At 47.3% G+C, this 24,529-nt stretch overlaps 1 pseudogene; it reads right to left on the bottom strand.

The window, feature by feature from the left end:
- Positions 1 to 4,742: 4,742 nt before the first annotated feature.
- Positions 4,743 to 5,778, bottom strand: LOC120667759 (annotated as a pseudogene).
- Positions 5,779 to 24,529: the final 18,751 nt, after the last annotated feature.

Here is a 24,529-nt window from a genome sequence, read left to right on the forward strand (position 1 = left end):
GTGTGCCTCCACACCATGCTGCTGGTAGGCGCTGGCGAAGTTCGCTGTGAACCTCGCACAGAGCTCTTCCCAGGACTGGATCGTCCCGGGTGTGAGGTTCATGAGCCAGGTCCAGGCTGGCTCAGACAAGGCTACATGAAAGTAGCTTGCCATGACGGCGCCGTTGCCACCAGCCGCTGTGATGGCGGTAACGTACACCTGCAGGAATTCCGACGGGTTAGTAGTACCGTCGTACTTTTCCGGCAGGTGGGGGCGGAACTTGGGTGGCCACGCCACGGCGCGGAGGTGCTCCGCAAGCGCAGCACAGCCCACCCCGGACACCGGTGCACCTGACTGAATCCGGGCGTTCACTGGAGGCCTAGGTGCCGCCGCGTCCAGATCGACATTGAGGTTGCGTCCCTCAATGTTGAGACGGCGCTCTCGCGCCCTCTCGACAGCGATGCGGGCATCCTCCCCCGCGCGCCGGTGGTTGAGCTCCGCCCGCAAGTCTTCTGTTCGTGCACCCCTCACGGTAGGGGAGCGCACAGATGCCGACGCACCGCCCTGACGTTGGTGGTAAGGTACCACCGCGTTGCCAGGCGGAGGTCGTTGCCCAGTCTTTGCAGAACTGGGGGAGGCCTGAGCCAGATGGAGGAGACGATCGACGTCGTCCCGCCACTGCCTCAGGGCGTCTGGCGAGGCTGCCTCAGCCGGGGGGTTGCGAAGCAACTCCCTAGCCGCTGCCAGCGCTCCGTCGCTCGCAGCCTGTGAGGGGACCCTTGACGGGCGCCCTGACTCTTGCCGGCGGGCGGCGCGCGCCACCGCCAACGGTGCCTGCTCCACAGGCACAGTTGCACCTGGAGCAGGAACGCGAGAGGCATGTGGCGTGGAGGACGCCACCCCCTCCGTCATCTCCACGTCGTCCACGCGAACCATGGGGACGAAGAAGATGATGAAATGCGACCAGCTAGCTCCCCTACCTGGCGCGCCAAATGTCGTGGTGCTGCAAACCACGGCCGGGTGGCGGAAGGCACCCGCCCTAGCCCAGAGGGTGTGTACTCAGGGGGTAGCTAGTCTTAGATCGATCTCACTCAAGAACACGAGGAACACAGCAAGATTTAGAGTGGTTCGGGCCGCCGGAGCGTAATACCCTACGTCCACTGTGTGTTGTATTGCCTTCCCACGAGAGTGAGAAGGTGCGAGAGCTTGAGTATGTCTTGATTGTCCTGTGCACAGCGGGCACCTCCCTTTTATATCTCAAGGGGGTGCGTACACGGCTGTTGGATCCCCGACAGGTGGGTCCAACAATGCAATATAAAATAACGGATTGTTCATACATTATGGCGTTGCAGGCAAAGGAGATCTCTCTCTTGGATTCCCTTGCCTGCTCCCGGAGCCCTTCGTCCATCATGCCCTAGCGTCGTCCTGTCAGGTCGGGCCTGTCGTAGCTAGTGGCACCGCCCGTCACATTGCTTAAGCGGGTGGTGTAGCTTGCGGCGTAGGCGGCATGATGGAAAAGTGCCGTGCTGTCGTATCCATTTAATGCTGCAGGCGGGCTCTGCGCGGGTGCGGCACAGGCGGCTGCACTGTGCTTCTTGGTAATACGCGGTGCTCAGCGAGGCCTGACAAAGGCTGTCTCACATACCGCGGCGACAGAGCACGCCTTGTCCACCACATTAAATGCGGTGGGTGGGCGAGTCCCCCTGCGGAAGACTCGCGCACGATCCCGCGTCCTCGGGACACGTGGCGGTTCCGGACCCCTACATGGTGAGGGTAGTCTGGACGGGCGCAGGAGGTCCCGGACCCCTATGGGGGTCCGGGCCTCGGCGATCAGCACGGAGCTTCCCTTCTTTAGGGATACGTGGCGTCTCCGGACCCTTCCCCAGGCGGGGAGCGGGTCCGGGGCCGTTGGCCTAGTGAGGGAAGAGCCTGACCTGTGGGGCCTGGCTACTCCGCCTTTTCCGCGCAGCTATGGACAACTACGCGGGTCCTGCCTTGCTGCAGTAAGAGTGGGTATCCCTGCTACAGGGTACCGACAATGTGTATGTATGTATATGTATATGTATGTATGTATGTGTATGTATGTATGTATGTGTATGTGTATGTATGTATGTGTATGTATGTGTATATATGTATGTGTATGTATGTATGTATATATATGTATGTGTATGTATGTATGTATATGTATATGTATGTATATGTATATGTATGTGTATGTATGTATGTATATGTATGTGTATGTATGTATGTATGTATGTATGTATGTATATGTATGTGTATGTATGTATATGTATGTGTATGTATGTATGTATATGTATGTGTATGTATGTATATGTATGTGTATGTATGTATGTATGTATATGTATATATATGTATGTATGTATCTATATATATATGTATGTATGTATGTATATATGTATATATGTATGTATATATGTATATATGTGTATATATGTATATATGTATATATGTGTATATATGTGTATATATATATATAGAAACAGCCACGTATAAAAAAGGCAGCAACATATAGTAGCATCTCGCGTGTGCGTATTTCTAGAAATCTCGTATATATTCTGCGTTTTTGCCTGTGCTTGCGTAGAACCGATTTCCAGCAAGGCGAGGAGGACACGATGAGCACAAATCATACCAATGCAAGAACAAGAAATATCTCAACAAACCAACACAACTGCATTACTGGATTAAAGAGAAACCATGGACGTGGCACCACTACTAGAAAACAGGTCATCGTTCCAGCTTAAAAGTACCGGCTGCAATTGCAACCCGTACTGCAGTCGGTACTTTTAGCTTGGACCGATGGCTCAAGGCTCCTAGAGAGAGCTTTTGGTACCGGGTCGTAGCGCAATCCGGTACAAATGGTTGAGAATCAGTACCAGTCGATACCACTGCCTGGGACCAATGAAGAAAAGATGATTTGGTACCGGGTGATAGCATGCACCGGAACAAAAAACAAGACTTTTGGCACCAGTTGAAAGAATCACCCGGCACCAAAAAAATGGCTGCCCACTCACCCTCCTTGATATTTTTAAGTCCCTGGCATCTCTCGGTCTCTCCCATCTCGCATTCCTCATCTCTCCCATCTCTCATTCTCTCATCTCATCTCTCCAATCTCTGGAATGCGTGGGGGCTGGCCGCTGCCATCCACGGCCGCCGGCTTTCGACCGCGGCCGCCGCCACGCCGCTCTCCAGCCTCACCGACGCGCTCCTCGCCACTCGCCTTGCGACCGATCTCCTTGCCATGCTGCACCTGCCGGCCGCGCTGCTGCCCGCGGCGCCGCTGCCGCTCCCCGTTCACCTCCACATCCTCCGCCACCCGGCGCTCTCGCCGGCCTCCAAGCTCTCCTTCTTCCTCGCCGCCACGCCACTGGCCTCCCCGCTCCTCGCCTCCAACTTCCCCGCCTCCTCCGCGTGCTTGCCGTGGGCTCCTCGACGCTCCTTGACGAGCTCCTCCCGTTCGCGCTCTCCTGCCCGTCCCCGGACGCCCTGCTCCCTGCCCTCCTCGCGTCGATCCTCTCCGCGTCGCGCCTCAACGCCACGCTCGCCCTCTTGGACGCCGCGCCGCCCGACCTCCACCCACGCCTCGCTGCCGCCGCTCTCCCTTCCCTCATAGCCTCACCGAACATCATCGCGGCCGTCACCGCCGCCACCGCCGATGCGGGAGCCGCCGCCGCGGAGGGGCGCATGGGCCGCCACCGCCGATGGGGGAGCGGCCGCCGCGAAAGGGCGCGTGGGCCGCCACCGCAGCCGCCGCCGATGGGGGAGCCGCCGCCGTGAAGGGGCGCGCGGGCCGCCACCGCCGATGCGGGAGCCTCCGCCGCGGAGGCGCGCGCTGGCCATGGGGAGCAGGTGCACGGTGCGCTGGCCGCCGCCGTGGGTGATTTTTCTTTTTTTTTCTTACATTTTTGAAATAGAGATGCACTGGATTGTATCTATCTTATGAGATTGTATATATCTTGTGAATGATCTCTGAATGCTTTGTGGGATCCATGAGTATTTTGTTTGGGTTGATTCAATATTTTGTGGTTGAGTTTTTCGAATGAATCGTTGATTCTGCTAGTGGAGGATGGCAGGGGAACGGGAGAGAGTGAACGGGAACGGGAAGGGAAAGGATGCGAGCGAATGGGCGGAGCGGCCTTTGGTACCGGTTGGAATTCCAACCGGTGCCAAAGGATGTTTTAGATACCGGGTGATTTACCCAGTGACAAAAGCAGACATTATTAGTACCACTTTGCGGGCACCGGTTGGAGAACCGGGACTGAAGCTCGTTTTCAATCGGTACTTAAAGCTCTTTCTCTAGTAGTGCACAACACTGGTTTGGTACTTCCTTGAGAGCTAAGAGGCACCAGCTGGCATTTGATGCACGCATATGCACCAGCAAGGGACGGCAAGGCAACAACTCAAAGCTCTACTGATGGAGAGAGCAAAGCTAAGCCTGCCACTGCTTCGACGGCATACCGATAGATCAGCAACTACTCGCTAAACCCAGCTGGAAGCATACACGACGACCATACACACACTGCATAGTCCATGCATGCAAGATAGTATCTATGATCGATCGCCCTACTACACGCATGCAGACTGCCGTCATGCACGCACTACTACATTGGCCTTGTTTGGTTTTTTTTGTCCCAGTGTTACTTTGACCGCTAATTACAGTGTCAAACAAACCCAGTTTACAAAATCAACTTCAGAACCCCGCGCTAGTGACCCTAAAGAATCTAATGAGACCTTTAACCGTGCGATTAGAAGATGGTACTGTAGCATCGCTGTAGCAAATCATCGATTAATTACCGTCATTAGATTCGTCGCGAAAAGTTACACACATCCCTAAAAAGATTTTGCAAATAGACTTTATTTAGTACACCATGCATGTGAGATTCTCTTTTTGGGAAGCATGCACGCTAGAATTATTGCAAAACCAAACAAGGCCATTATTCAAAACACACCTTTGCAAAAAGCCTAATAAAGCTACGACAAACTAGCTAGCTATGGTCCAAGACCAGCTGCTACTGCTGCTACACTGCATTACTACTACATAGTAGCTTGTGTCTAGGGATTCGTAAAATGGTGGTAAAAAAAGTCATATTGGACACTATAACACTTTTTATTTATTTGTAGTAATTGTTGTCCTACTGTGATCTAACTAGGCTCAAAAAATTCGTCTCGTCGTGTACATCAAAACTATGCAATTAATTTTTTATTTACCTATATTTAATACTCTATGCATGAGGTAAAAAATTTAATGTGATAGATGAATAGTGAAGTTTGGAGAGAGAAATTTTAGAACTAAACACAGCTAGGAACTTCTCGTCGATGTCGATGTCGACGCCCTCCCTGGCGGCGCGCTCGCCGCCGGACTCCTCGTTGGTGCTCAGGCCGCCCTTCCTCCCCATCTCGCTGTACCCCTCCTGCCCCAGCTGCTCCCTCCGCGTCTGCCCGCCGCGGCTGCGCCCTGCACGGACATACATATATACACGAGGCAATCAACATTATATTATATATAATCACCTAATTTGGCTGCCCAAGCCAAGACGTGTGATGAACGACGACGACCGGCGACTGTTCGTTGGTGGCTGCTGCGTACCTTCGGCAAGGTGCTCCTGCGCCTCGAGGCTCTTGCCGCCGGTGCCGCCGGGGAGACGGTCTCGCCCTCGCGGGCCTTGCGGTCCAGCTCCTTCCTGCTCTCCTGCCCGGACGCCATCGCCGCGCTGAACAAAGGTTTTCGATCTGCAGCAGTTAATTACTAGCTACCTGGATGGGTTCACTGGAGATCGACTTGCTGGAAACGAAGGTGACGGTTGTTTGCTTGGTGACAAGCATGGAGGCGCCGGCGCCGCCATTTTATAGCCGCGGTGGGGCGGTGCGGCGCCGAGGCCGGGCCGCCAGGCGCCGGCGCGTGTGCGCCGACGCGGACGCGACGCTCGCGCCGGTCGACGCGTGTGCCGGCGAGGCCTCACCCGGGCGACACGCACCTACGAATCGCAAGCGCGGGCACGCGCGCCTGCCCTGCGTGAAGGCTGTCTGGCTGTGGGCAGTGTGCATGCCCCGTGTTTATCCGACACACGCGGCGATCGAGGCGCGACGGGCCGCAGTGGCTCGCCTCGCGCCTGCCTGCAGTAACCTGCATTGTCGACGCGTGTGCTGGTCATTTTAGAAAGCGAGCGAGCGACGACCCAACCGCTCTCCCGAGGCGAGCTATACCGTGTTTTTTTTGTTATTTTAACCCTTTTTGAAAACTATTTTAAAAAATAGTCTGCCGAAAAACTATTTCCAAATCTGATCCAACCATCACGCGCCAATTGAGTTGGCGCGGAGCATAACTTTAAACACGCCAAGATCATTGGCGTTATAGTCTCGTCGTTGAATATCCACCTGTCTTGTTGACCCGATCAAAATCTAACGTGGATAGGGAACCGCGCCAAATGCATTGGCGCGGTGGCTGCCCCCCGGGAACGGGTCATTTTCCCATTAATGGTGGGCCCCTGGTCCAGAATGACCGCGCCAGGGTCATTGGGGCGGACGTGTGAAACCCTAAGCCCGTTGTGTTTGACGTGGGTCCTCCTTTCCCCCATTACCCAACCCATCTTTGGCCCGTGTTCTATACTCCTGAGCCGGCGGTGAACCAAGATCCGGCAGCGGCGACCGAAGTTCCGGCGTTGGCGAGCCAAGTTGTGCCGGCGAAGCAAGGTGCTGTGGCGGCGGAGGCGACCCAGGTGCGGCAGAGGCGGAGGCGGAGGCGGCCCAGGTGCGGATTGTCTCCGCGGGGGCGGCGCCGTCGTCGACTGGCTGCTCGACAGCGTCGTGCGGGAGGCCACGCAGGCCGAGGCTGCCAGGGCGCCAGCACACCGTGCCCTGCCTCCTCCAGTTCATCTTCTCATATCAGCCCACGCGCGGCAAGAAGGTGATTCCGGGTATTTAACCTTTTTTCAGGGCTTTTTTCTGATTTCCATAATGTGGTTTGGTAGAAGTTTGCGATAGTTTAATTCCATGGAATTGCTGATTGTGTGCTGTAGGTGGCTCTAATTTGTCACTGACCGCTGTTGCTGTGTGTGCTTGTTCGTGTATTAATTTTGGGTCAGTTGTGATTGGCACTGATGGAGTTTGAAAGGTTTATAACGGCATTAGAACTTATCTTTTCTGTAGTTAGCACTTTATTGTAGGGAAATCTAAAATAGCAATTAAAGGAGTTTGAAGATATATGCTTGTTCTTTGTGGGACCCCAATTTTACCAGTTGCATAGGATGTGGCATTTTATCAGTTGCATAGCCGGTCCCAAGCACGGGTAAAGGAAGAGAGTTGCGTTAGGTTTTGGCAAACCAGCATAAAAAATAGCCACTCTAATGGATTTGAAACCCACAAGGGATGAGTCGGTTAAGAGAGACCTTAAGGATTGGAATATCTCTAAAGAGATAGCTTTGGATATAAGCGCTTAGAGACTAGCTATCAATGTGCCTGAACCTTAAACTTATTTCTTTCGGGTTTCATCTCTAGCCTACCCCAACTTGCTTGGGAAAAAATGCTATGTTGTTGTTGTTGTTGTTGTTGTTGTTGTATAGGATGTGGCATTTTGTAGATAATGCACTTAGTCATGATGAAGGTTGATGATGGTTTTGCAATTTCATGATTGTGGATTATTAAAATTGCATGTTTTCCCAGGGTCTGAATACTTATAGGATACACGGCTAAATTCGTGATGCTGTGGTGCGTAAGAAAATAGTTACATTTGGTCAGTATCTTAGGTTAATGTGGTTAATCGAGTATTAATAGATGGGTTTCATCATCTGAAGCCATCTGAAGCCTGTAGGGTGGAGAAGTCTGCATCATTTGACCTTTTTGGAAGATAAGCAGTGATTTTTTTTTGTTTTTTAAAAAAAGTGGTGCACAGATGCGTGCGCAGGAATGATGGATCTACCTTGTAGCAGGAATGCGTTGACGATGGGGTAGGCGGCGCCGAGGCAACCTGCGGAGTGGTACGTGCCGTTTTGGGCATCTTGTGAGTTGGATCTTCCATCCTGGGCATGGGCGTGGGCGTCGGCTTCTGCAGGCGTTCAGGCTACGCATCGAGTTCAGGTAAATTTTCTGATGGCCTTGATTTAAATGGTTTTAGGGTTGTGGAGGATATTAGTTTTATAATATTTTTTTGAACCTTAGGTGTACCCAAACCAAACTATTTAGTAAAAGAGGATCTACACCGAAAGCTGGCTAGACCTTGGATTGAAGCAGGCAGGTGGTAGTTAGAGGATGCACAACCAAAGCAGCCTGAACTGACCGACCTAACACGGCCTTTGGAGGAGTATAAATCTGAATGCGAACCTAACGCAGGCAGTAGATATCTGCAGCCCAGTTAACACTAAATCAATTCGGCCCTAACAAACAAAACCAATCACGGTCACTAGGATGTTGGGCTTCCTGTACTACAATTGTGCGTACATTTTGAATTGCACCCAGCACTTAATGGTGGTCTATGTTTTTACAATGTGTAGATATGGACAGAATTGTAAGGCTTCACTATAGTGGAGGTGTTGAGGAATCAATGTCTGGCGGTGCTAAATTCACTAGTTCAATGTTACTAAAAGTGTTGGCCTTCCCGCGTCGTCCAAGTCTGTGTGAGGTGGTAGGATGAGTTAAGGATGTGTTGGGTTGGAATAGTGAAAGACTTAGAATTAAATTGGAAGGCAGATATGATGTTGGTCAGGGGCATAGTCATAAGGTCTGTTGACGTTTCTTAGTGCAATCACTAGGAACGTGGATGTCCCTACCAACGGCGCTAGAAATGCCGTGTTGGTATGTCTTAACGTTTACAGAAAGATCCGCAAGCGCACGGATATACTGTTGTAGCATTTCACCCAGAAGTATTCAGGGTATCGTTATTTATATTTTTCCAAGGGATGACGAGGTTATGTAAAGATATTTACTAGTTCCATAACCATGACTTTATGAAATAAGGAGCAGACTACTGATTAAACAGGGGTAATCATACTATGAAATAAGGACCATGACTTTATTAAATAAGGAGCAGACTAGTTCTATAGCTATGAAGAAAAGTATAGATCTAAAGCTACAACAAAAAAATATACTAAAGCATACCATATTATATGTTCACTGTGTAGATCAACTCATTTGTAGTCTAACACAATTGAATTTTCCATTTTATGATTTTTCTATGATTTACTATGATTTTTCAAAACTGCTTTATGGGGTAATTTGACCGGTTTTGAAAAGTTCAGGGGGTGATATAGACCGTCTCATAGGTTGGGGGTTATGTCGTCCACCCCCATAGGTGAGGAGGTGATATAGACTTTTTCTTAAATAAAGGATAATCAGGGGTAATGTGACACACACAGAACAACGAACTCTTATGAATAAAGAATAAACAAGCACACCTAAGGTTAGTGGGAGCATAAGTACAGATCCTAGTATACTATTCATATTAGTAGATAAGTTACATTAGCCACATTCTTAGAGCTGCAGGTGCCGGGAAATTAGGGACATCGGGGAGAATGACCCGCACTGGAGAATATCCAGTCCCGTTTTATCTTTGCATGAACTCCTATACGATACCCGAACGTCGGGGAGTACGCTAACCGAGAAGCAGCTTTCCGGCGGACCGACAGGGCTATCACCACCTGTGGTCTACCCCAGTCAAACCATGGAGCACCGTCATATCCGAAGGATCCCGCATACCCGGGCACCATGCCCGCATATGAGGTCACTATCTTAGCACCCTCGGGTCCCCCACCCTTCGGATGGACAGGTAAGATGCTAAGGCAAGCCCGAAAGCACAACGAACCGATATCCTTACCCAGATCATCTGGTCTAAGCAAGCAACTAGTATAACTTGATAAAGCATAGATCAAGGCTAAGTAAGCTACGAACATAGCAAGATAATCAAGAACGAACTCAGTATGAATAGGATAACGAAAATCGAAATACAAAGCCAAACTAGAGGCCAAGGATTGCTCGCCGACCCCGAGGACGACTGGATTCGCTAATGAAGATAAAGTACTAGACTGTTGGAAATATGCCCTAGAGGCAATCATACTTGTATTCATGATTAATAAAGTGTTCCTTGAATACTCATGGATGACAACTTGTATTGATTAATGCTTATGTGAAGTATTTGTGAAACTCTTTACTTGCATGAATATTGATGAGGACATCACCTGCTCGGATACAACCACATTGTTAACTTTTGATTCAAAGGTGAACCAATTTTTGTCATGATTGTATTTGATAGATTTGATGAATTGATGCTGTACCATGATGTGTGTTCACTGTCATTTTCAGAAGTACATACGTGGATCAAAAAGAGTGTTAAACACACATGGAAGGCATGGAGGACCAAAGAAGTTGATTGGGGACCATGTCCAAGTGTTCCCAACGTCCTCCACCAGGACATCACGTCAATTTTGGCCCAAGGAAAGACAGAGATCAAATCCAACACGTTTCAGTGCTGGATTCGGACTGCAGGCCAGTGGCAACTTGTGACGGATGCCACGACTTCATACGGACTCCGTTTTGGGCGTTCAAGTACTTCATGGAAAGGCTATGAAATCTACTTTCAAAAGGATCCGGCCTCATGTCCATATCTTCTAGGAGTCGGCTGCAGTCATCGATTTACTACAGAGACCTTTTCAGTCCACGGTGCTGAGTCACCAGATTTTGGCCCGATGGGCCGTGTATCAAGTGGGGCCCAATATGGGCGCGTCCTTGGGTTGTGGGACGACCCCCACCACGTCCTGGTCATCCTCCACCATCTCATATACCTCCATAGCTGCCACAAACAGATTGGGGGGTTTTGGTTTCATCGAGTTAGCCCTTGCTATCGCCTTTCAGCACGTGTGTTGGTCCAACCGCCCGTCTGATTGTTTACGGAACCCCACCATATTGTGATTCAGATTGAGTTCATCAATTCCCATTTAGTAAATTCAGTACTTGTTCCATACTTGTTCTTGCTAGTTCTTCGATTGCTTGCAGGACAGGTGCCCTAGTGGCTGGGTGACGCGCTCTCACAAGATCGCGGCATCCATAGGAGGTGGTGTATCGGTTGCTAAGGCGCAGTGTCTTGATTGCTGTAGTCAGGCCGTGAACGTCGTCTCCGCCAATCGAGTTATCCCCCACGCCTCTCATCGAAAGATCGAGATCAAACCCTAGCAGGTTCGCATCAGTTGGTAATCAGAGCGAGGTTTATCATTCAGAGATTTCCACTTCTTCGCTATTTTAATCTCCTATTGTCCACAAAAAGCCAAAAAATAGTACAATTTTTTCCCCACCGCAGTCCTATAGACTCTTTTTGGCCTTTGCTAGCATTGCTTAGTTAGGGCTTGTTGAGTTTTCGGTTGCAGTGGTTGTGTCGAGTTGCTGGTCTTAGTTTTAGTCCTTTAGAGTTTCGAGTACTTGTCACGTCCTGAGTTTCAATTCAGCACGGGAAGAAAACCATTGCAGTTTCTGTGTCCAATCTCCGAATTGGATGTTTTGATATAATCTGGAAAACTTAACTCGTGCTCTTTCCAACGCATCTGACCGTGGTCAAAAATTCCATCTGAGCGCTCCGCAATCGCCTTGGAGATTTGCGCATCTGGCTGTCTGAAATAAGAATTGTCAATCTGATTTTGTAGGGGTTGTATGCAGCCATTTGTTTTGGTTATCATAGCATCAAACAAAAGATTTTAGTCCACTAAAAAAAAGAGAAGAAAAAAAAGAAAAAGAAAGGGGTTGTTCTTTGTGTTTCTGTTTCGCTTCCGGTGGGAGCGTCGTGACTTCCTTTGTGTCCAGGCTTGCGTCTCTAGCACGGTCTAGGCTAGGACCAGCACAGCACCGCCGTTGAATGATTTCTCAACTTGTTTTTGTGACTAATGTGGTGCTAGTACTTTCCCTTACTTCAGCTCACCCACAGCTCCACATATTCGACTATAGCTTGATAGGATTTTGTTGCTGCGGCACCGATACACTTCGTTCCACGGTTGCAGACTTGTTGGTTGCCGTCGCCTCCTGTTTTAGCTTGGTAAGAACTTGTAAGAGCTTGTTTCGAACAAGTTTAGTTTGAGAGATTTACAGCCAACACATCCTAGTAGTTGACAAGAGGATACATATTATCTTTGTGTTTATTGTTTAGTACTAATCATGGCAGGTGATATGGAAATTTTTGAGCTAATGAAACTACACCCTCAGATTCAGGATATTATTTAACACTTGCCTTCATATGCTGGTGAGTTCGATCCAAAAGCATACATTGATTGGGAGTTAAAAGTAGATAATGAATTTGATGAGCATGACCTGTCTGAGAGAGAAAAGATTTATATTGCCTCTAATGTTTTAACTAGACATGCTTTGCTAGAATGGAGACACATTTGTAGGCACAACAAAGTTCCAGATTCTTGGGCAGATTTCAAACTTCTTTTTAGAGATGCTTTCGTTCCTGCATATTATGCTGATCATTTGCTTGCAAAGTTAGACAACTTAAAGCAAGGTAGTAGGACTGTGAAAGAATACTATCATGTTTTTAAGATTTGTATCATGTTTGGTGGATTAGATGAATGCATGGAAGATGTAATGAGTAGGTTCATGAAAGGGCTGAATTTTGAAATTCGAACCTTGTTAATTGGCAAGTCATATAGCCATATTGGTCAATTGTTTTGTCTTGCTCTCAATGCTGAAAAGGAGATTCTTTTATTTATGAATACTTGCAAGAATGATGCGACCCAAAATGTACAAAATCTGTCCACTCTACATGCTAACCAAGAGCAACAAATAGTGGAACCCGCTGCTGATTCACCTTTGTCGCAAGATGAATTACTTGCTGTTTCTTGTGATAAAGAGGGCTTGTGTGCTGATGCTTCTTTTACTCATATGCCACAATTAGTAAATAAGTGTGATACTTTTGATTTGGAACCATACGAATGTGTTGAAGATATGTCTTTTCATCCCATTACTTTTGCACATGATGAACTGAAATTGCTGTCTTCTTTAAATACTTTGGGTTATATAGAATTTGATGTTCTGTGTAGTCTAAATTGTCTAAAAGAGAATCATAAATTCAATTCTGGTTTGCCAAGTTTTAATGATTGTTCGCTTCATGAAATTGGAAAATATGACAGCAAAGGAGAATATTTAGTGCACAAAGTTTATATTTGTTCTAATCTGAAATATCCTTTTGGGCTACAATACAAGGATCAAATAGAGGGCTGCAATAACACTAACAAGATTTTCCAAAGCATCCCTAGTTTTTCTCTTATGCAACAGGATCAGCATGAGGATGGGGAGCATTGCTGGTCTTGGCCGTGCAGCATAGACATTGCTCCATGTTCCAATATCAAAGCAAGCACCTTCGACTGCCATTGGAGCAAGTCGAGGACGACTTGCAGCCAAGAAGGGGAGAATGATGAGGACATCACCTGCTCGGATACAACCACATTGTTAACTTTTTATTCAAAGGTGAACCAATTCTTTGTCATGATTGTATTTGATAGATTTGATGAATTGATGCTGCACCATGAAGTGTGTTCACTGTCATTTTTAGAAGTACATACGTGGATCAAAAAGAGTGTTAAACACACATGGAAGGCATGGAGGACCAAAGAAGTTGATTGGGGACCATGTCCAAGTGTTCCCAACGTCCTCCACCAGGCCATCACGTCAATTTTGGCCCAAGGAAAGAAAGATATCAAATCCAACACATTTCAGTGCTGGATTCGGACTACAGGCCAGTGGCAATTTTTGACGGATGCCACGACTTCATACGGACTCCGTTTTGGGCGTTCAAGTACTTCATGGAAAGCCTATGAAATCTACTTTCAAAAGGATCCAGCCTCATGTCCATATCTTCTAGGAGTCGGCTGCAGTCATCGATTTACTACATAGACCTTTTCAGTCTACGGTGCTGAGTCACCAGATCTAAAGTGTTCCTAGTCGGAGTTCATGTGAGGACACACATGAATATTAGACTAGCATATGTATTAGTTGATTGACTACATTTCATAAGTCATGGACATGTGGATGTCAAACTAATAATGTGGGCTCATGTGAGACATGAGACAGAACTGACCCAACACGAGATGATGACTTCTCATTACACAATATGTACGCTGCGTCCTAAGACCTGAGATCGTTGTATGTACTCAAGATGTGAACCGACTTACATAGGAGCCATCAAACGCTGCACCGTAACAGGGTAGTCATAAAGGTGACTTTCGGGTCCGTCAAGAAGCATGCTGTGAGACATAGTCGGTCAAGATGGGATTTGCCCCTCTCTACAAGAGAGAGATATCTCTGAGCCCCTCGAGTGATTCGGATCAAGAAATGCATGGCCATGCTAGGGTTAAGAGTTAACCAAGGATTCCGAATCACAGGATCGAGAAAGAGTGGTCGGCTTCAAGCTAGACCAAATATCGTGAGGCAAAGGGAACAACATATATAACATTGTGAGGGCTCGACAGATATGATTCGCGCGTGCTTAGAAGTTGACACGTCTTACTAGAGACCGCTATCAACTATTGGTTAGTTGGAGTACTGGGCCATGTCTGTTTATGCATGAGCCTATAGGGTCACACACTTAAGGGCCAGAAGCCTAATGAAGATGAGATCCAAATTAGACTAGGCTTTGATGCACTAATGGGCCTTGAGGGGCCCATAGGGTTGGACCTTTGGTGGGGGCTTAGAGCAGCCCACCTGAAAGGGGGCGCCCAAGGTGGGGCCCACTAAAGCCCACCTAGGGGCGCTCACTTGGGCTATATAAGGAGGAAAGGAGGGGGGGCGCCCCATCCATGCAGCCCTAGCCGCCCCTTTGTTGGCGCCCTCCTCCCTCTCTCTGCTGCTCTTCCTCCCGCGCATCAAGCCCTCGTTCGTTCTCACGGATCTAGCAATCCGCAGTGCGAAGCTTCTTCCTATACGTGTGGACTTTGTGGAGGTACTACGCTTGCTGCACAAGGACGAGCCATTCGTGAGGAGGTTCACGCAACTGCACTGCCGGCTTCCATCTGCACTACACCGACGCGCTACAGAAGTTCCACAGCCGCGCGTCTAGTGTTAATCCCGTGATCTATAACTGCAGTAATCCTGGTTTATGCGGTAGAATATTTTTATTTTTGCTACCCCATATTCCTACAGTGGTATCAGAGCCAGTGGTGTCTCGTTATAGATTCGGATATGTGCATATGGAGATATGCGTAGTTTCAGATCGATTTGTGACCTAGTTTTGTAAACATGCTGCGAAGGTTGTGCAACGACATACTCCTACCGGTTGATTTTCCACCATCGGAGCTAAGTGATGCACATAAACTCGGTCACTGCAGTTGGAGATCAATGTGATTGGTCGAATTGAAACTTAGGGAATAAACCAGATGCATGAGATGCATAGGGTAGTAGATTGGATCTACTGCGAATTCCGATTTGTTACAAAAGTGTGTTTTACATTAAAATGGTCATAACTTTTTCATATGAACTCAGATTGAGGCGAATTTTATATCGATTTGTATCTACAAAAAAAGTTAGAATTGGTTCAGAATAGCTGCGCTATTTTTGTGAAATTTAGATTTGCGAAATTCGGCCCGGAAGATAGAGTTTTCGGCGATTTAAGTTCTGATGTCGGAATCACATAACTCTGTTTTTGCAGGTTTCGTGATCGGTATGGCCCTTATGTGTATGTGATGCATATGTGTAATTGTTCCATGACCTGCGTGTCGTGATTATGACAATTCAGCCGGAGCCATATGAATTGTTGTATTTGATGTAATAGCCTGCGTGCCAACCTGTGATGATCCAAGTTGTGAATGTAATTTTATTTACTAGCTATTAGGTGTAATAGCAAGTTTTAGTTCTTAGAGTTTTCATCACATGAAGATTGGTGAGCTTGACAAGGTTATCTTAACGGTTAAGGACCTTGGGGCATAAAGGTTGGGAGCGAGACATGGAGATGTCACCCAACAACAAGAGTCATATGAGATATGATTAGCAAGAGTTGCTTACCGATCTACCTCATCTTCTAGCGGTGATGCAAAAGCTCACTAGTGGACGTGTTAGTTGTGGGTCTTGAATCACTAAGAATCAACAGAGGGATATTGATTTTAGTGGGAGTAAATTCTATTAAATTGTTTAACGTAGTTTACTCCATCATGAATACTTTTGTCTTAGTATTTTGCATTTATTTGTTGTAGATCAATGGCTCAAAACCAACCTTTTGCTTTACGTTCCGTACTTGAGAGCAACAAATTGAATGAGACAAACTACGCGGATTGGATCTGCAACCTGAGAATTGTTCTCAAGGCAGCTAACAAGGAAGATGTTCTAGATAACCCACTGCCAGAGGAGCCTGCTGCAGATGCCCCTTCTGCTGAGAGGAATGCTTACAGGAGAGCGGTTGATAAAGACCGTGAAGTGAGCTGTCTCATGCTAACTTGCATGGAACCTGAGCTGCAGATGCAGTTTGAGAATAACCATGCGGTGCACGATATGATCGTAGCGCTATGGGACATGTTCCAGACTCATGCCAGGACTGAAAGGTTCAATGTGTCCAAGGCCTTTGCTGAAACTAAGCTAGCAGAAGGAGCACCAGTAGGGCCGCATGTAATCAAAATGGTTGGTTACACACAGAGGTTGGAGAAGCTGGGCTTCCCACTTGGCCAAGAGTTGGCCACTGATTTCATTCTTGACTATTTACCTTCGAGCTATGGAAACTTTTCTTTGAGCTATCACATGCATGGGGCTGAGAAGGGCTTGAATGAGCTGTGCGGCATGCTCAAGACGGCAGAGAGTGACATCAAGAAAAGCACAAGTGGTGGCCATGTGATGGCTGTCCAGAATAAGCCTACTTTCAAGAAGAAAGATTCTTCTTGGAAGAAGAAGAAGAAGAAGGGCAAGGCTAAGATTGCGAACCCCAAGCCAAACCCTACACCCAAGACGAAACCTGGACCAGCTGCAGACAAGGTGTGCTTTCATTGTCACCAGCCAGGACACTGGAAGAGGAACTGTAAGCTGTACCTAGCCAAACAGAAGAATCGTTCTTCTACCTCGGGTACGCTTGTCGTTCATATTACATAAATATTTCTCGCTGACTCTTATGTTAATTTTTGGGTATTTGATATCGGATCGGTTGCTCATATATGCAATTCGATGCAGGGAATGACAAAGAGTAGAAGCGTTGAAAGAGGAGAAGTTGATTTCCGCATCGGCAATAATACAAGAGTTGCTGCTTTGGTCGTTGGGACGATGCAACTACACCTCCGTTAGGATTTGTCTTGGAGCTTAATAATTGTTATTTTGTTCCTAGTTTGAGTCGAAACATTGTGTCTCCTTCATGTTTGATGAAGGATGGTTATTCTTTTACGAGTGAAAACAATGGTTGTGTGATCTCTAAGAATAATATGTTTGTGGCTTTGGCGTCCATTAAGAATGGGCTATTCATTTTAAATCTGGATGATTCTCCTGTCTGTAATATAAGTGCTAAAAGGCTTCGGCTAAATGATTTAAATCCTACCTATATGTGGCATTGTCATCTCGGTCATATAAGCGAGAAACGCATGAAGAAGCTCCATGAGGATGGACTTCTAAGTTCGTTTGATTTTGAATCATACGAGACATGCAAAACTTGTTTGCTGGGCAAGATGACCAAGACGTCGTTCACAGGTTTTCCAGAGAGAGCATCGGATTTGCTGGAACTCATATATACTGATGTGTGTGGACCAATGAGCTCGACTGCTAGAGGAGGATTCCAATACTTCATTACTTTTTCTGATGACTTAAGTAGATATGGCTATGTCTACTTGATGAGGCATAAGTCTGAAACCTTTGAAAGTTCAAGGAATTTCATAATGAAGTTGAAAATCAGCGTGGCAAGAAGATTAAAGCCTTGCGATCTGATCATGGGGGCGAATTTCTGAGTCACGGATTTAGCGATCATTTGAAGAGTTGCGGAATTGTTCCACAACTCACGCTGCCTAGAACGCCGTAAAGGAATGGGGTTTCCAAGCGACGTAATCGAACTCTGTTGGACATGGTTCGATCAATGATGAGCCAATCGGACTTACCATTGTCATTTTGGGGTTACACTATAGAAACATCAGCTTTCACACTGAACAGGGTGCCGTCAAAATCCGTAGATAAGACACCATATGAGATATGGACTGACAAAACTCTCAGTTTGTCTTTTCTAAAGATTTGGGGTTGTGAAGCATTTGTCAAACGACTCCAGTCTGACAAGCTTGCACCCAAATCGGATAAGTGCATATTCGTGGGATACCCAAAGGAGACCTTAGGGTATTACTTCTACAATCAATCTGAGGGCAAAGTGTTTGTCACTCGGAACGGAGTTTTCCTAGAGAAAGAGTTTCTCAAAGGAGAGAAAAGTGGAAGAACGGTGTAACTCGAAGAAGTTCAAGATGAGCCAATAGGACAAGACTCTATAAGTGATGCTAATGTAGCTGAACAAGTTGAGATGCCTACGGCAACAGAAGCACCTCTGCAACCACGAAGGTCAGCAAGGCTCTGCGCAACGTGGGAATTATTATTGTTAGACAATGATGAGCCAGCGACATATGCAGAGGTGATGGCAGACCCTGACTCCAAGAGATGGCAAGATGCCATGAAATCCGAAATAGAATCTATGAAGGAAAATCAAGTTTGGAACTTGGTAGACCCGCCTGATGGTGTGAGAACCATAGAGTGCAAATGGATCTATAAGAAGAAGAAAGATATGGATGGAAATGTTCACATCTATAAAGCTCGACTTGTCGCAAAAAAATTTCGACAAGTTCAAGGAGTTGACTACGACGAGACTTTCTCGCCCGTAGCGATTGTTAAATCTGTTCAGGTTATTCTAGCTATTGCTGCATATTTCGATTATGAAATATGGCAGATGGATGTCAAAATAGCTTTCCTTAATGGAAACCAGACCGAGGATGTGTATATGATGCAACCCGAGGGCTTTGTCGATCCGACCAATGCTGGAAAGATATGCAAGCTTCAAAAATCCATTTATGGATTAAAGCAAGCATCTCGGAGTTGGAATATTCGTTTTGATGAAGCGGTCAAAGGGTTTGGCTTCATTAAAATTGAAGAAGAAGCTTGTTTTTACAAGAAAGAAAGTGGGAGCTCTGTTGTATTTCTAATCCTATGTGTAGATGACATACTGCTGATTGAAAATAATATTCCTATGCTTGAGTCCGTAAAGACTTCACTAAAAAATAATTTTTCGATGAAGGATTTAGGAGAAGCAGCATACATACTAGGCATCAAGATCTATAGATATAGATCAAAGAGGCTTATAGGATTAAGCCAATATACTTACATTGACAAAGTGTTGAAGCAGTTCGACATGGAAGAGGCAAAGAAAGGGTTCCTGCCAATGTCACATGGCATACATCTTAGCAAGACTTAGTGTCCTACGATGACTGATGAGTGAGAGCGCATGAGCAAAGTTCCATATGCCTCAGCAATTGGATCTATCATGTATGCAATGATAATTACACGCCCAGATGTTTCTTATGCTCTAAGTGTTATGAGCAGGTAACAGTCTGATCCAGGTGAGAGTCACTGGACAGCTGTGAAAAACATCCTCAAGTACTTGAGAAGAACTAAGGATGTGTTTCTAGTCTATGGAGGTGAGGAGGAGCTCGTTGTAACTGGTTACACTGATGCTAGCTTCCAAACCGACAAAGACGATTCAAAGTCTCAGTCTGGTTTCGTGTTCAAAGTAAATGGTGGTGTGGTTAGCTGGAAGAGTTCCAAGCAGGAGACGGTGGCCGATTCTACAACAGAAGCCGAGTACATCACAGCTTCGGAAGCTGCGAAGGAAGGTGTTTGGATAAGGAAGTTCCTTATTGAGCTTGGTGTGTTCCCTAATGCCTCTAGCCCGCTGGATCTCTACTGTGATAACAGTGGAGCTATTGCGCAAGCCAAGGAGCCAAGGAATCACCAGAAGAGCAAACACGTTATGCGGCGATTTCATCTCATTCGAGAGTTCATCGATCGTGGTGAGATCAAGATATGCAAAATACACACGGACCTGAACATTTCAGATCCATTGACAAACCCCTTCCACAGCCCAAGCATGAGAGGCACATAAGAGCAATGGGTATTAGATACATTCTAGATTGACTCTAGTGCAAGTGGGAGACTGTTGGAAATATGCCCTAGAGGCAATCATATTTCCTTGTATTCATGATTAACAAAGTGTTCCTTGAATACTCATGGATGACAACTTGTATTGATTAATGCTTATGTGAAGTATTTGTGAAACTCTTTACTTGCATGAATATTCTAAAGTGTTCCTAGTCAGAGTTCATGTGAGGACACACATGAATATTAGACTAGCACATGTATTAGTTGATTGACTACGTTTACAAGTCATGGACTTGGGGATGTCAAACTAATAATGTGGGCTCATGTGAGACATGAGACAGAACTGACCCAACACGAGATGATGACTTCTCATTACACAATATGTACGCTGCGTCCTAAGACCTGAGATCATCTTATGTACTCAAGATGTGAACCGACTTACTTAGGAGCCATCAAACGTTGTACTGTAATTGGGTAGTCATAAAGGTGGCTTTCGAGTCTGTCAAGAAGCATGCTGTGAGACATAGTCAGTCAAGATGGGATTTGTCCCTCTCTACAAGAGAGAGATATCTCTGGGCCTCTCGAGTGATTCGGATCAAGAAATGCATGGCCATGCTAGGGTTAAGAGTTAACCAAGGATTCCGAATCACAGGATTGAGAAAGAGTGGTCGGCTTCAAGCTAGACCAAATATCATGAGGCAAAGGGAACAACATGTATAACATTGTGACGGCTCGACAGATATGATTCGCGTGTGCTTAAGAGTTGACACGTCTTGCTAGAGACCGCTATCAACTATTGTCCAGTAGGAGTACTGGGCCATGCCTATTCACGCGTGAGCCCATAGGGTCACACACTTAAGGGCCAGAAGTCTAATGAGGATGAGATCCAAATTAGACTGGGCTCTGATGCACTAATGGGCCTTGAGGGGCCCATAGGGTTGGACCTTTTGTGGGGCTTAGAGCAGCCCACCTGAAAGGGGGCACCCAAGGTGGGGCCCACTAAAGCCCACCTAGGGGCGCCCACCTGGGCTATATAAGGAGGGGAGGAGGGGGCGCCCCATCCATGCAGCCCTAGCTGCCCCTTTGTTGGCGCCCTCCTCCCTCTCTTTGCTGCTCTTCCTCCCGCGCATCAAGCCCTAGTTGGTTCTCGCGGATCTAGTAATCCGCAGTGGGAAGTTTCTTCCTGTACATGTGGACTTTGTGGAGGTGCTGCGCTTGCTGCACAAGGACGAGCCGTTCGTGAGGAGGTTCACGCAACTGCACTGCCGGCTTCCATCTGCACTACACCGATGCGCTACAGAAGTTCCGCAGCCGCGCGTCTAGTGGTAATCCCATGATCTATAACTGCATTAATCCTGGTTTATGCGGTAGAAAATTTTTATTTTTACTACCCCATATTCCTACATAGCCTAGCTCCACTACCCTAAGGAGTACAAGTCACAAGAGAGTGTGAGAGAGAGGCCTTCAAGTGGTGTATGTGGAGTGTGTGGAGGGAGGCCCCTTATATAGCTTGGATAGGTCGGTTCCCGCCTTCGGGAGGATCAACACCGCCTTCCCGCCAAAGTGCACCTGGACAGGAGCCAGGGCAGGTTCGGCCGAACCAAGGGTTCGGCCGGCCCCACCTTGGCGCCCCTGGCCACCGTCTTTCTTCGTGTGTCTGCCTGGTGGGTCCTGATGTTGGTATGTCGGTGCCGGGTTCCAGTTGGTCGGTTTGGTCTGTCAGGTGGGCCTCTTTTGCATGTGTTACGCAGGACGCGATCTTCTATGACTTTGTCTGCGTATTCTTCGTGTTTTCTTCTTATTCCGGACTTGTGCTCTTGAAAACATAAATCTTCGAAAACAGTTGTGGAGCTAGGTTAGTGATACAAATATGTGAGTAAGAGGTATGGTTTTTCTTCTTTTATTAGTATAGTTAACGGTCATATTTCGTACTTAATGACCGTCAACAAGGTCATGATGCAGTTAGAGGCAGAGGATGAGTGGGCGGCTTATGTGCTCGCAGTGAAAGAATCTGAATGGAAGTGCCTCGAGGTGTTAGCTGTGAAACAGGAAACCCTTAACTTGTGTGGTTGCTTCGATCTGAATGCTTGTCCTGCGGACGATGTTGTTGTTACTCCCAGTGGGGGGAACAACGTACCCGAGGTTTCCTTAGCTCATGGTTGCAGTGAGCATCTGCAGCCACATGGGTTTATGGAGTGTGAACATATACAAATGGTGCCTGTTGAGGTAGTGAAGCAGCAGTATTTGGAAAGTGGATCAGCACTAAATGACGTCGTTGACGAGGAAATGAATCAGGAGGCTGCAATCTGTGCTGCAGACTTGGAGCAATGTCGGCATCAGTTTGATGGAGCCGTGGTTGGTGATGAACTAACACCTTGTGTGTTTGGTGAGGATACCCCGATGATGTTGGGTATGAAGATGAGTATGCAGAAGATTCTGATGATGACTGACCTATTGGTGGATGGGTGAAGAAGATATCCGGGCTTTTGAGGCAGTCATGGGCCGTCATCCTAGAGTCCCTGAGTTTAAGGATCTGACAGGCTGCGAAATGGCACTAGTTGATGATTCTCCCATTGTGTCCAAGATTCTAGATGCTGAGAATGGTCCAATAATTAGGGTTGGTCTAGAGTTCCCGACCCTATTGTCATTGCAGATGTGGCTTCAAGAGTACTCTGTGAAGCACAACAGGCCTTATAAAGTTGAGCATTCCAATCGTACCGTGCGGTATACTATTGTTTGTGAGACCGTTGGTTGTCCGTGGACCGTTTGGGCACGTAGGTCGGCTGGAGGTAACTGGAAGATCACGAGTGTTGACCAGCCGCACACGTGCGGCGATGATGAGGGTACTGGAAAGCATTTGCAGCTTACGGCCAAGTTCATTGCGTATCGACTCATGAGTACTATAAAGGCTCAACCTAGCATTAGTTCTAGAGCTTTGATAGAGATTGTTAAAGAGATATTTGACTATGAGGTTTCATATGGGAAGGCCTAGAGAGCAAGGGAGATAGCTAGATTGATGATATACGGTGATTGGAGTGAATCATATGAACGACTCCCTGTCTTGATGAAAGCAATGAAAGACCGTAATCCAAGCATGGTGTACCGTATTGAACACCGTAGGGAGAAGTTACCTAAGGCCGAATCTACCTGATTGCCATGGATCATGTATGTGTTTGCTGTTTGGTTCAATTACCTAAGGCATGTTAGGTTTAGTCCAGGATCTTGTTTCCCTTCTTTGGTACAGGTCCTGACATGCCACTACATGTGCTGTCTTGTTCAATTATGTAAGTTTGCGTGTTCGTGTAGAAATCAACTAAGTGTGCTTCATCCGTGAGTTCTCCCATGATAGTCCAAACTAATCCATATCCAGTAGTCGCGTTCGATGCAATGGCCCACATGTGGCTCATATACGTAGGCAGTGGTGGATAACAAGCCAGCTCGGCTCGGCTCAGCTTGGCTCGGCCCAGCTCGTTATCCTAACGAGCTAGCTCGGCTCAGCTCATTAACAAAACCAGCAAAAAATCTGGCTCGGCTCGGCTCGTTAAGAGCCATCATGAGTCGTCATTAGTAGCCTGATCCACACATAGCCAACGGTTAAAATTATCTTGACCAAGGTATATCTTGGGCATACTTTATATATAAATATACATAAAAAAGGTTCCCTGCTATGGGCCGGTATGTTCACTGTTGATAGTAAAAAGGGGAAAAATACCCGATATGGGCCTCGTTCGCAATCGGCCCAGCTTAAAAGGGTCTGCGCCAGCGGGTTTGGCGCGGAACCACGTTTACAGAAAAGAACCGGCCAACCTAGGGTTATGTTCACTGCAGATAGTAAAATAAAAAAATACCGATATGGGCCTCGTTCGCAATCGGCCAAGCTTAAAGGGTCCGCACCAGCGGGTTTTGCACGGAACCACGTTTACAGAAAAGAACCGGCCAACCTAGGGTTATGCTCACTGAAGATAGTGCAAGAAAAAAATACCCGACATGGGCCTCATTCGCAATCCGCCCAGCTTAAAAGGGTCCGCGCCAGCGGGTTTGGCGTGGAACCATGTTTACAGAAAAGAACCGGCCAACCTAGGGTTCGTCCCAAGCCAGCCGCGCGCTTGCATCGTCGACAGGCCCCGCACGATTGCATCTTGCACATCCGGCGCACTTCCTCACGACCACGACATGGATGCGCGCCGGGTCTTGTCAGCCCCCGAGTCCTGGTACGGCGGCCCCAGCGCTGGGGAGTCCATCCCGAGCAGACTCGACCACGCCACGCTGGTGAGTCCGGCTCGTTCCGAACCTCTAATTGTTCCCAGTCCCGTACCCCATGTCACACCATTGAATTTGATTCAAACTTCTTGTCTTGTTCGGCAGCCTATGAACATTCCATTAGCATTTGTTGTACTAAATCATGAAATGGTGCTAAAAAAAAGAACTAAATCATGAAATGGATTCAATGCTGCAACATTTGGAATACGCTATCCTA

The sequence above is a fragment of the Panicum virgatum genome, chromosome 3N (genome assembly GCF_016808335.1).
Source record: "Panicum virgatum strain AP13 chromosome 3N, P.virgatum_v5, whole genome shotgun sequence".
NCBI lineage: Eukaryota > Viridiplantae > Streptophyta > Magnoliopsida > Poales > Poaceae > Panicum > Panicum virgatum.